The 13,075-nt window shown below is 48.8% G+C and overlaps 1 protein-coding gene across 6 annotated transcripts in view; it reads right to left on the bottom strand.

Annotated features, from left to right (window-relative positions):
* The window catches only part of Tln2 (talin 2), a 377,519-nt gene that overhangs the window by 324,393 nt on the left and 40,051 nt on the right, over positions 1-13,075 (bottom strand). Inside the window, exon 1 of one of the 6 annotated variants that reach the window (XM_063243365.1) lies at positions 36-178. The exons of the other annotated variants lie outside the window; for them this stretch is intronic. The gene's annotated coding sequence lies outside the window, so the exon portion shown is untranslated. Of the gene's footprint in view, positions 1-35; positions 179-13,075 lie in introns of those variants that run through there. 6 annotated transcript variants of the gene reach the window in all.

Genomic DNA, 13,075 nt, shown 5'->3' on the forward strand with positions numbered 1-13,075 from the left:
AAAAAAAAAAAAGTAACCAAAACCCCTCCACTCACCACCAGTTCCCCAGTACATCCATCATCTCAGACCCTGAAGAGCCTTTGGAGGCGCATGACGAATAAAGCAAATTCTTAAGAGCCTTCGCACAGGCACCCACAGGATGTCACTTGGCAGCAGAGAGTTAACATCCTGGGGCCAAGGCTCCCTCTCAGCAAGTTCAAATCTGAAATCATAATAAAGATGCTGAAGGGTTTAGTCATGAGCCCTCCCCTCGACCATCAGAAGGAATGGCAAAAATGCAGTGAGTGCTGGAAGCCAGAACAATTTCATTTTCCTCCTAACTGTGCAAAGAATTTGCATTTAAAATGAGCATTTCATTAGCCCTTCCAAGAACGCTGGGAGCTGGCTGCTCTAACATGAGCAAGAAGAAAAGCGCTGTTCTATAACTCCAGACTCCTAATTACTGCAACAAGAGTACCTGGGTCCCCTCGTAGGCTGAAGAGCTCTGCTGACTAATTACATCTTTCAAGTCAGGTGCCAGCTCCACTTTTAAAACATAGTCATATATGCTAGTAAAAGATAACAAAGACAGAGATACCCGCCTGATGACCCAGGAGTCCTGCAGCCAGACTTTTACATCTCACACCTATAAGGCAAGAGGCATTAGGAATCAGAGTTGGGTAAAGAAGTAACACAGAAACTATCAAGAAAGAAAACCTGGAAGGCGTTTCGTATTCAAAGACTAGAAGCTGCCCAGGGTGGGAGCCCCAACCAGGCAGCTACCAAAGGACACAGAACCAGCGGACAGAAGCAGAAGGGCTTGTTTGTGAGACCTGGAAATTCATGGTGATATTCTCAGCATCTGTATCCCAGGAGCCACACTGGGATTCTGAAAGGGCAGGAAGAAGAGCTGCAGAGGGGAACACTACAGTGAACCTCCCAACTCCTTGGCCTGGGGCCTCAGGGCCTCTGGGGTGAGATGGGGAGACCAGAAATCAGTGGGTGGCTGCAGCCGTGGCCCATTCGAGGGGTAGTTTTAACTTTATTAAACACAGAAGGGCCTTTTATCTTCTTTGCTCACAGTAAAATCAGAGGGTGGGAAGAAACCCCTGGAAACCATCAATCGAAGTTCAGAGAAGGGCTGCCAGAAACATGGGGCTGGAGAAGTAGGGGACACCTCTTGCACCAAGAGCACAAATCCTCCAACCAGTCACAGGGCTCCAGTGCAGACCTGGGCAACAGAGGGGACTCCTTGGGGCTCTGCAGTTGTCTGAGTGATTCTTTCCACATTCTCATCCTCAGTATTGCGGGGCACACTGGCTCTGTGGTTAGCAGAGATCTTTACAACAGCTAGAAAATTTCCTAACAAGGGCATTTTAATTAAAACTGAGACACAGACAACACAAGAGGGAAAGAAGAATCTCCAGAGGATGTGGTCCAGCCTGCAGCCTCCATGTGGTTCCCATTCCCCACAAAGTCTCATGCCAGGCTAGCTTCCTACTTGGTAGTTCAGAAGGGGGGCCCGAAGCTGCTGGCAAGAGTTGCGCCCACTGCTCCAGGCCATTTCCTCCTCCTCCTCAGACTCTCACTGCCCAGCCTACAGCACACTTCGCTGCAGTGTCCCTCTGATCACGCAGGTTTTCCTGCTTCCTCGGGGCGTCACTCTGCTGTGACATCCCAGTCTGACAAACTCTCAGCCCGGAAATCTGGACCCCCCCAGGGTCCAGGGAAGATGAGTCATGGGCTAAAAACCAGGATCCTAGTGGGTAATGCTGGTTTCCAAAACACAGGCCCTAGCAACATGTCCAGACAACTCCCTCGAGTGGACAGCCCACGGGTCTTTCTGCAGGCCAGGCCCAGGGCCAGCTATGGACAGCACAGCACCCAGCCTCATCCTGAAGCCCGGTACTCTCCTGGAGGCTGCAGGGAAGTGATTCACTGTGAGGGTCCTTCTTCAGCCATCAGTTATTTAGAAAAATGAAAACAGACATAGCCTCCCTATTGCCTCCCACAACGAAAAGTGAAATAACTAGGCCATTACTTCATTAGCTTGGATGTGGTCTGGCCAATACTTGGACTTTCCTCTGCTGACCAGGCCACTCTTGAGCCAGCAGCAGAGTCCACCGAAGTCCTCTGCATGTCCTTTCCACTCCCCGCCATTGACACTCCTCTGCAGGTGCCTCACCTGGCTGGCTTGCTCTCATCCTTCACCGCCCATTGGCACTGCCCTCTCCCCTGCCAGACCTGGCAGGTCTTGCTCAGGCTGGGCAGAGCTTGGCCCTTAGTGACTGTCAGCAATATCTTCTCAGGTCACAAATGCATGGACGAGTCAAGCAAATGTATCTGAAATGCTGCAGCTAAGATATAAACCCTCCCACATCAAGAAGAGAATCACGATTCTTCATTTGCAGCTTTCTTTATCAGAACCAGAGTCTGAAAATTACCCACATGCCCATGTACCCCAGAAAAGATGGAGAATATAAATAACACAAATGAATACCAATGTGGCAGCGAAAAGGACAGACCTACAGCTCGCATGACAGCATGGACAGATCTTGCCAACACTGAGCAAAACAAAAGCACCCAGAAACAGGAGGACACACCTGGCAGCTCTGTGCATATGAAGTTCAAAAACAGCAAAACTGAGCCCACACGGTGAGGAGGCAGAGAGGCTCATCGGCTGGCAGGATCGTCAGAGGCTTTCGAGGTTCTGTGTATGTTCTCTTTCCTGATCTGAAGACAGCTTATGTGGGGCTGTCCCATTGTGTGTTCATGATCTAGACACATCTCTATATTCTATTTCAAAACTTTTACTACCAAAAAAATATAAACCTGAAGTAAACATAGGATTTGATCCTTCAAAGACATGGCTAAAGACTCCTTTCTATCCCAAGGACTGGCTTCTGACACCCACCATCCTGGACCACCAAGCTCTTGCTACATGGCCAAGGGGTCCACAGAGCAGGTGAGCACCGCACATCAAACACTGCCTGAAGCTGGAACCCACCAGGACATATCACTACTGCTGCTGTAGTGTCTCTCAGGCAACAGGACTATCACTGGCCAAGCCTGACACAATACCAAGCAGGAAGGCATCGGAAGCCTGACTCTGCTCAGAACCTGATGACTGAGAATCTGGATCACACCAGCAGGAAAAAAATAACAATCCTGCAATCACCTACTGCCTCTTTAAAGTCATTTGCATAATTCTAAATGTTTCATAAAAATTGGGCCTGCCAGCGAGGGGGGCTCTTTTATCAATGTTACAATAAAAAATATTTTTAAAAAAATTTGTTACTTACATACATGAAGTGTATTAGATGTTTTTACAGGTGACCCAAGACAATTTCTCTTCACTTAAAAATAGGCGTGGGCAGGGGGTGGGGATTTAGCTCAGCGGCATAAGCACCTGCCTTGCAAGCAGGCAGTCGTGAGTTCAATCCCCAGTACGGATAAAAAGTTAAAAAAAGAAATCAAAAATAGGCGTGGGCCACGAGTTGGACATGGGTACAAAGGTAACTCTTATTTCATGCAGGAAAAAAAGAAATGGAGGAACAGCAGTGGCCTCCTGACTCAGCCCAGAACTCAGCACCTGTGACAGCTAAGTGGCCACAAGCCAATCAGATATGCAAGACAAACCCTAGAAGAGAACCGAGAAAAGAGGAAGAACCAACCATGAGCATTCCCCCAGCATGCACCAATACAGCCCCACTGGCCCAAGTCGGTAGCACCGCACTTTGACACCAACAAGCGACGAGTTTTGCTCAGACACCAAGAAGATGAGTTTTGCTCAGATCATTGGTTTACTGTCAACCTGAAAAGTAAACTAAGACTTGACGGCCAACCAAACTCTACAGGGTCATGTACAAGCTCATATACACCTGCATTCCCACTTCAAACTTCCCTCTGCTGTAAATTAACATCACAGCTTGAGGAACAGTCTAAAGGTTCACAGTTAAAGATTTACATCTCCGCTATTTTTTAATTTTGAGATGGGAATTTGCTAAGTACCCCAGGTGGGCTTGACTTTGTAATCCTCCTACCTGAGCCTCCCGTGTGACACACCACTGTGCCAGGTTACATCACCTTTAAGTAAGAAGCACTTATATATTGTTATCCTATTTGTTGATGGAGGGGAAGGTAGAAGAGGCAAATAAATTGATCTCCATTCTACTTCATGGAGAGGAAGCGATCTCCATTTTACTTTGGAGGGGAGAGAGAGTCAGGGACAGACAGAGAGACAGACAGACCAATCGACCAATCGATCATAGCTTTTCAATCATAGTCCAGCCCATGTGGGTCAGCAGTCAGTAGCTTCAAATTACAGCCTTCCTTCACAAGGCCTTAAGAGAAGGCCGGCTGGGAGAGGCATAGAGAGGAAGCAATGCTGCTGGCTAAGTAGATGGGGCACTGAGGGCTGAGGCTGCCACAGTCCTCCTGACACCCCCACAGCTATGGAAGTCCTGCATCAAGTCTCTGCAAGCAGGACCCTCGCCCTCCTAGAGCAGGAGAGATGTGCCAGGAGTAGCACAGAAACACCAGGGCCAACCAGGCACTGTCATCTTTATCAACCAACCATCACTGTGCCCTTCCTTTGTCCAGCCCAAAATGAGTCCACAAGGAGCCAGGTCCACATGAAGATTCCAGAGTTGTTTTCTGACACTCATCTCATGGAATCAGGGAAAGGCAGCAGGATGGCCTGGCCTGACCCTTGGCTCAGAGAGAAACTGGAAAAAGGCCCAGGGCACAAGAGCAAGCTTTGTCCCAGCCACCACTGCTACACAAGCCCTTCTCCAACCCAGATGCCAGCCTGGCTGCAGAGAACTTGCTGGCCACAAAGGTGCCATTGTTGACTCATCTGTGTATTTCCAAAGCCCAAGAAAGAGAAGCCAAAGCCAACAACTGTTGGTGACAGAGAGTTGGTCAGACCTGACAGTCAAGTTACGATCATATGGGGGAAGTGTTCCCCCTCCACAAGTTTTCTGTCAGAGTTGCTACCAAACCATTTCAAACTTCAAAAACATGGCCAGTGACACAAGGTAAGCGGAGTCATGATATCCCTATAAAAGAAACCTGTTCAGATACACAAAACAGGAGGTGAAAAGTGAGAGCCAGGCTTCCAGAAGCCAAGCATTTCCTTTCTTCCACCTGCCATGAGGCTCCCACAAAAGTGCATCTGCCTGTGCACACTCTCTGCAACCTTCCTTTCATCAAGGACCTCAGCTTGTCACAGCTTTCCAATCCAGAGGTGGCAGGAAACCCCAACACATACCTGTCCCTCCACCTCCTTAGCTCTGACCCAGCAAGGATTCCTGGTCATTTGAAGAGGCTTTTCTGCTAACAGAAACTGGATGCCAAAAAACATGGGGTCGGCTCCACCAGAGCCATCAGCCTCTGCCTTGAAGAACCTACAGCTCATGCATTTCCAAGAAACCAATAACTGCTGAACTGTAGCCTCCAAAACTCAGATTGCAGCCCTGACCCTCACATGAAGCTATTGGAAAGGAGCCCCCTGAAGGTAACAGGGTTGACATGCAGTCATGAGGATACTAGGTACAGCCCTTGCTCTGATGCAATCCATGCTCTCTCATGGACAGGTACCAATGCCACCACTCGCTCTCATGCTGTCAGCCATGGGAGGACACAACAAGAAGGACAGACATTTGCAAGCCAGGCAGAGGGGCCACACCAGAAGCAGTTGTGCTGGCATCAGATCTGCCTGCCAGCCTGCAGCACTGTGAGAAAATTCATTTCTCCTGTTGACACCCATCATATTTCATATGGCAGCTAAGCTAAAATGAGGCCCAGGAGGACTGCCCTTGACTAAGGATGGCCACTGCACAGGCAAAGCACAGCAGATGTTCACAGGTTGTAAATGCTGGTGAAGTACACTGGTCCTTCCCCATGCTTCAGCTTGGTAAACCAATGCCAGGGTGTCAAGGAGCCCTGCAATTCCCCTGCCCTGCCAGGGGCAACAGAAGGTGCTGTGCTGAGCAGAGACTGGGCAGCACGTCACACGGTGAAACTGTAAGTCTCAGGGAACAGAAATGACCCCAAAACCTTTGTACTTCCATTCTCCCAGGGCGATCAGGGCTCTGCAAGCACAGCCTGTGATAAGCCCTCACTCTCATCCTCAACCCAGGTGGTCTAAAATTAGCAAAAGAAAGAGTCCGCTTAGTTCCATGTCTCCTACATAGCCCAAGAAGTGTCACCAGCTCCCTTGGCACTAACTTGTCTTAGGAGTGCTATAAATACCACCTAAGCCTGCCCACCATAAATTACGAATACCAGGAGTGGCTTCAGGGTTTTCAGGCATGGCTATGTGACAGGGATGTCAAATTCAAAGTCAAGACGAAGACATAGGGAACATGTGAATCCCTCGGGCCTAGGCCTGCATTTGAAATGCTGGGCAGATTCACTCTGGAGTGCATCCTGCTGCTGTGCTCCCAGGGCTCTCTGGATCCTGAATGCTCCAGGGAAAGGCGGGGAGAGGCAGGTGAGAGGACAGGAAGGGACAGACAAGGGTTAGCTTTTTTTTTTTTTTTTTTTTGGTACCAGGGATCAAACTCATGACCTTGTGCTTGCCAGGCAGGCACTTGTGCCACTGAGCTACATCCCCAGGCAAGGGTTAGTATCTTAGACATGCAGAGATGACTTGGAGCTTCTGACAGCTAGATTCTCAGAGCTGGAAGCCTGGAGGGAAGTCAGGACCTCACTGCCCTGCCTCCTCCAGGACCTCCAGGAAGTTCTGCAGAGATGTCTGTGAAATGAACTTCAGTTCTGTGGGTGTTTGGGGACTACGACCAAGGGCTCCTAACACCCAGGAGCAAGGCTGGCTGCACCGGTCTGAAGGAACAGACGCAGCTGGCCAGGCCCATCCCAAGAAGGAGATGGCTCTGGGGAAGCATTCTTGGGGTGTAGACTTACGCGGAATATGGTGAGATGCTGGCAGGACGTGAAAGGCAGAGCATGTCTCAAAAGACCAGCATCAGCAAACTGCAGCCAGCAGCAGTGAACATGCCACAGAGGTTGGCCTTCCAAGATGGTGCTCTGTGCAGGGGTAACTGCAGGGGTGAGGGGACATGGACAGAAGGAATAGGCTGTTCTCCAAGTATGGCACAGTCAGCTCGTGACTGACACCAAGCCAGTGGTAAAATGTGAAAACCACTAGCTGCTCCCCACATAGCTCAAAGCCCTGGTCTGCTTTTTGGGTTTTGTTTGTCTTATTTTGTTTTTTGTTGTGGTGGTGGTAGTAGTTTGTACCAGGGATCGAACTCAAGACCTTGCACTTGCCAGCCAGGCACTTATACAATTGAGCAATACCCCTAAAGCCCTGCCTGGTCTTTTGACAGCCTTGAGCTGGCTGGTTTTTCCCAGCTGGGCTTTCCCACTGCATGGCCCAGTGTACACAATGTCTCCTGCTCCCACCAGTACTCTTCTATCTTCAGGTTCCTCATGGTTTGACAGAACCAGCACCTCCATGCACCCTTCCCCAAGGTCCCCAGTGCACGCTCTGCCCGTCGGGAACCTCTACCCCACCTGCAGAAGGCAGTATCTGTGTCTCCATTTAATCATGGCCACTTCTGATGGGGATCCGGAGGCAGAGGAAAGAATGTCCATCTCCATGAGGCTGGCAGGCTGTGGGGAGAATGCTTTGTCCTTTGGCCTTTATCCCAAGCAGCTCAGCCTGTCCTAGGCCACTCTGGGTCACTCCTTTACCAGAGGGAAGCCAGTCTTCCAGAGTCTGGACCAATGTTAGTACTATGCTTTCCTCCTGCCCACGTGCCCTGTCCCCACCACCAGGGCCAGGATGAAATCCTGAGGGAGCCAAAGGAGGCAATGATAGGGAGAGATGGTCATTCCACTGCTTGGAGCACCTGCTCCAAGACACCTTCACTCACATTGCCCTCACCTGATCTCACCCCAGATGGCCTCATGCCCCCAAAGAGGCCACCTCCATAAGCCTGAAAACTGGAAGCATCAGGCTCTGAAGTATCTGACCCCGCTGGTGGATGGGGGCAGCAGCCAGAGCACACTTACTCTCAGGGCCCCTACATCTTCCCCTTCTACACAAACATTTGCTTGAGAGCTGCTCTATAAACTAAAACATCAGTGAAAAGGAAACATCCGGAGTTGAGTCATTAAACATCACATAGTCCCCTGGTGGGGGGGTGGGGGGGGCAAAACGAGTCACAAATTGCTAGGGCTTCAAAACCCCAACATAAAATGGGCCTGCCCTATCTGATGGGAGCACCATGTACAAAATTACACCTCACGGGAAGCTGGGGTCGGATAGCTCTGGGTGGGCCTGACCCTTGGGGAGAAGCACCTGTAATGCTGAGGGTTCCCACCCCCAGCACCAGCACCAGCAGTAGCACTAGGACCAGCTACAAGACCTCGTTCTACTTGTGACCCTAAGGACTATCATTTTCTGTCCTCCCAAACCCTGTGGAGACAGCACATCAGCCACAGCCACCTCAAGACAGAGCGGAGTGGGTCAGGGGCGACCGATCACATAGCTGGCACAGGGAAATGATGATTTAATGCTGGCCCCCCTCACCCAAGGCAAATTCTGGGCATCAGCTGCATTTTTGTATCGAATTCTCAAAGGCTGATTCAAAGCACCACCAAAGAGAATAAATTTGAGGACAGTTGATTGTTCAGCAGGAAGGGACAAGAGGGAAACTCAGAGTCAAGTTTCAGTGATTCACACTGCATAACACCGCTTCTCGGCAGCTGGCGCAGCCAGTCAACAACACAAACCCTGGCCAGCAGCACACAGGCAGCTGGCTCCGCATGGCTCCCCCAAAGCTCCCTCCCTGGCCCCGACGGTAGTCAGGTATCACAGCACCTGCAGAGCAATAAAGGACCCTGTGTTGAGCTCGTACCTCTAGCACCTGCTATGTGCAGATCGTTTTTCAGTCAGCAGGTACTTGGTGCCCAATTACCTAAAGAAGCAATTACCAGAAACCCCCTGTGCAGTTACTTCTGAATTCTACACTTAAAGTCCAACTTTCAAAAATTCTATCACAACTTAAGTTGACAATGCCAAATCACCTCGTTGTATGCCATCAAATCCATCTCCCGAGATCCTTCTGCCTAACTATGTAGCTTTTACAAATGAGCTATTGTGTGTTTAGCAGTGGACTGTCCGGATTTAGCAAGTGAAAACACAAGATAGCTAGTCAAATTTGAGAATAATTTAGAATAAGCATGTCCCATGCATTATTTGGGAATACTTACACAAAGTACTCACTGTTTACCTGAAATGGAAGTTCACCTGGGCAACCTGTATTTTCCCTGGCAATCTGAGTTGACTGTCATTCCAAAGAAAGTGCTGAAGCTTGAGAATAGCTGAGAGCAAACTTTGGAAGCCTCCAGCTGTCAGCTCATTCTACACAGTGGATTGGCAGAGGCAGGACACTGGCCCTGCCACTCTGGACAACAGCAGGGAAGACAGAGAGAGGAAGAGAAAGCCAGGTCCCCAGGAGACAAGTCTAGTCCTCTACTGAACGAGCTAACTCAAGGTATCAGCACACTAAGATGTGAAGTTAAAGACTTAAGCCAGATGTAGAAGAACAAATACCGTAGGATTCTAATAGAAGATACCTAGAATCATCAAAATCATAGAGACAGAAAGCAGAACATTGATTGCCAAGGTCCAAGGGCCAAGGAGCCATGAACAGACAGCACTCAAGGCATGGTTTCACTTTGGGGTTATGAGTTTTGGAGACAGTGATGGAGATGGCTGCACAACACTATGAATGTATTAAGGCCACTGAACTGGTCACTTTACATCTAAATGGTCACTGTCATATTATGTATATTTTAGCTCAATTTTTTTAAACCAGCCAATTTCCTTTTGGTCTCCAGTTTAGCTGGGTTTTTCTTTCTCATGTCCAATTAAGTTCTAACTTCATGGAATAGATATCAGTTGTTAAGAATCTTACTCCTTTTACAAGGAAACTGGACATGCAAGGAGCAGATGAAAAGCAAGATGGACTAGGCCAGGGGAGAAGGAGCTTTGCAGCTGGGGGACCTTCACCAATTCCCAGCTATGCAGCACTCAGCTCATCCTGCAGAAGCTCCAGTGATGAGAGTTGTGGAGAAAACTCCTCATAAAAAAACACTCTCTCCTCAGTGGCCCTCCCTTCCTGCCCAACCCCGGCCTGCCCAGGTGCCCAGTGGCCACAAGGAGCTTCTCACACCACGCAGCAGACTGACAAGCATTTAGGGGCCATCGGTGAGGCTGTGGCCCCGTCAGACTCGGATTCTCAGTGATGAGGCCGAGCCCACTGTGTGAACTCCACATTTTCCAACACCATGGGCAAACCAAAGGCAGGGATCCTCAGACCTTATATAGAAAACCTCATGACACAGAGAGGCAGAATCAGAGCTTCAAAAACAACACCACAGCAACTATTTAGTGATAAAAGGAAAACACTCATGGACATTCGGTGATTAAAAACAAAAAGCCAAACTGCAACAGCATCATCTGCAGGAAATTACCTGTCCTAAACATATTCAGACACAAATTCAAGTTGTACCCGAATTAACTAAGACCAGGTCGTCTATAAATATGATGACACTGAGACACCCTCAGCTTATGGTCATGTTCTAGTGCTGAGTGACACCAATCTCCTGTCCCTACCCCATCACAGGACCCACTGGTTGGTGGGGAGAACGTTTCCAACAGGGAGTCTTTGCTAAGAAAAGGCTACAGGGTCAGGATCCTGAAGACATACTAAGAGGCCAGCCAGGGAGACAAAAGAGATTCTGCAAGAGACCACAGAAAATGACGGGCGTTCCGGTATGCAGGCACCTGGGAGCCACTGAAGATCTGGGAGGAAGAGTACTACCACAGCACCATACAACTTAGCTAGGTGACACAAACCAGTCAGAACCAGATCCTTCCTTAGCCAGAACAGGAGGAAACAGCAAAAAAAAAAAAAAAAAAAAAAAAAAAAATGCAGGCAGGAGTGATGAGAGAAAATAAAGACAAGCTATGAGGGGCTGGGGATTTAGCTCAGCGGCATAAGCACCTGCCTTGCAAGCAGGCAGTCGTGAGTTCGATCCCTGGTACCGATAAAAATGAAAAAGACAAAAAAAAAAAGACAAGCTATAGGGCACGTATCTTCAACAGTAGCTCCGTAGCCTCAAAAATGGGCCACTTTCCCGACTCTCCCTTGTCCTTCCTGTGCACAGGTTTCACCAAGGCTCTGCTTCCGGGTTTGGTTTTGCTTTTTAATTTTTACAGACATATGGGGAGCAATTTTTGATATATGGAAATATTATAGGTTTGGCACTGGAGGGACCCGGAAGCTGTCCTGATAGAGGAGACAGCACTTGGGGATCTCCACCTTCCCTGCCTTCTGCCAACTCACCTCCCTCCTTCTAAGCTCCCAGGCATCTGCCCCAGTGCCCAGGCTCCGGAGAAGGGAAGGAGGAGAGAGCAGTCTGAGGAACAACCCAGACCAAGACCATCATCCCTGGGAGGCAGAGCAGGAGTCACACCGGACACTTTGCACACCCATTCCTGGAGGGACACGACAGCCTCCCCAGCTGTCTGCCCTGCCACTCCATGTGGCCCCCTCCCCAAAGACCTGCTATATCTCCAACACCTGTTAACGAGTTTAAGCGGCTTTGGTTCAGGTTTTGAAAACGAATGCTCTCCTACTGCTAAAGAGTTTAACAGCCAGCCCTTGCTATTTGATATTAAAATTAGTTGTCAATTTTGCTACACATCCAGGCTAATTTTCCCCTAAGATGGCAAAGCTGAGATATCACTGAGGAATGCTACAGGAATATGAATCCAGTTGCCTTGAAAAATTATACAAATACTGTGCTCTCTTTGAGAAAAGAAGCCCCTGGAATAATGGAGAAGCAACTAGAAAAGGGGGTTCTGCCTTAGTGATCTGCGAATGGGATGAGCTACATTTTCACATTTCACACGAGGTCAGTACTTAGATACTCATGCTGGACATCACAAGTACTTTCTTGCTTCTCATTTGGGATAACTCATCAGTGCATCTGGAGGCTTCCTTCCTAACATTATGTAACTCATAACCAGTCAGGCTATCCTCAAGCAAAAAAGCCTCAGTGTTTCCCTCTGCACCATAGGATGGAAACGTAAATGTCTTTTCCTTCCATGGATTTCACATGGCTTAGCCTTTAATCAGAGGTAATCAACATGCTGTCTCTAACTAATAATCCCACATGGGTTTTAGGACAGATATGCATGACCTAGGAAACACAAGAGGGAGGAGGGAGCCATCACAGGATGGAGGACAGAAGAGACTAACACTGCCCGCCCAGTGCCAGCCAATCCTTCCCTCCCACCCTCCCTGGGTGATGCTACTATGACTTTTCATTTCTGGAACTACATTTGAAAATGAGGAACTCAAATCAGTAACTGCTACCTAATGAATGCTGTTTGAAGGAAACTATACAGAATTAGGTCCATAAGCACTCAAACTCTATTCTCTCCAGTGCTGTGGCCTGCACTCTACAGCATATTCAGGTCTAAGTCTCCTCCAAGGCCATCTTGGGCCATACACAATGGTGGGAAACTATCCAGATGACTCTCCTTGACTCTCCTGGGAAGGAAGAACAACTGTCTCCATTTTGGATAAATTTGGCCCTATCTCAAATACTGGTATGTACAGAGCTGGCTAGGCTATTTCTTTGTCCCTCCAATTGGCTTTAAACAATGTAAACTGGGCTGGCTGAGGAGCTGATGTGTAGTCAAATGAAGCAAAGCAACAGGTCAAGTGTTACTCCCAGTGACTCCCCAAATGCAGTCGAGCCAGGCAGAATGGAGAGCTGTGCTCCATGCTGTCTGCTGGGACTGAACCTCCAGAAAGAGGCTGTGACTTCCCAGGGAAACAAGATCGTACATCAGAACTGAAGCACCAACCCCAAATTATGAGATGCTACCTCAGTCGTGTTATGTAGATTACTCTCTCTGCATTTCTTGCCTTCTGTTTATGCAGAGGTGATCTCAGGCATCCTACCTAGCCCAGCTCATGGTAGTCCTGGAAGTCATGTATTTCCCACCACTATCCGCCACTTATCCCCAAGCCACGCCCCTCATGAA

Source organism: Cavia porcellus, unplaced genomic scaffold (genome assembly GCF_034190915.1).
Source record: "Cavia porcellus strain 051 isolate PalLab524CR breed Dunkin Hartley unplaced genomic scaffold, mCavPor4.1 scaffold_38, whole genome shotgun sequence".
Classification (NCBI taxonomy): domain Eukaryota; kingdom Metazoa; phylum Chordata; class Mammalia; order Rodentia; family Caviidae; genus Cavia; species Cavia porcellus.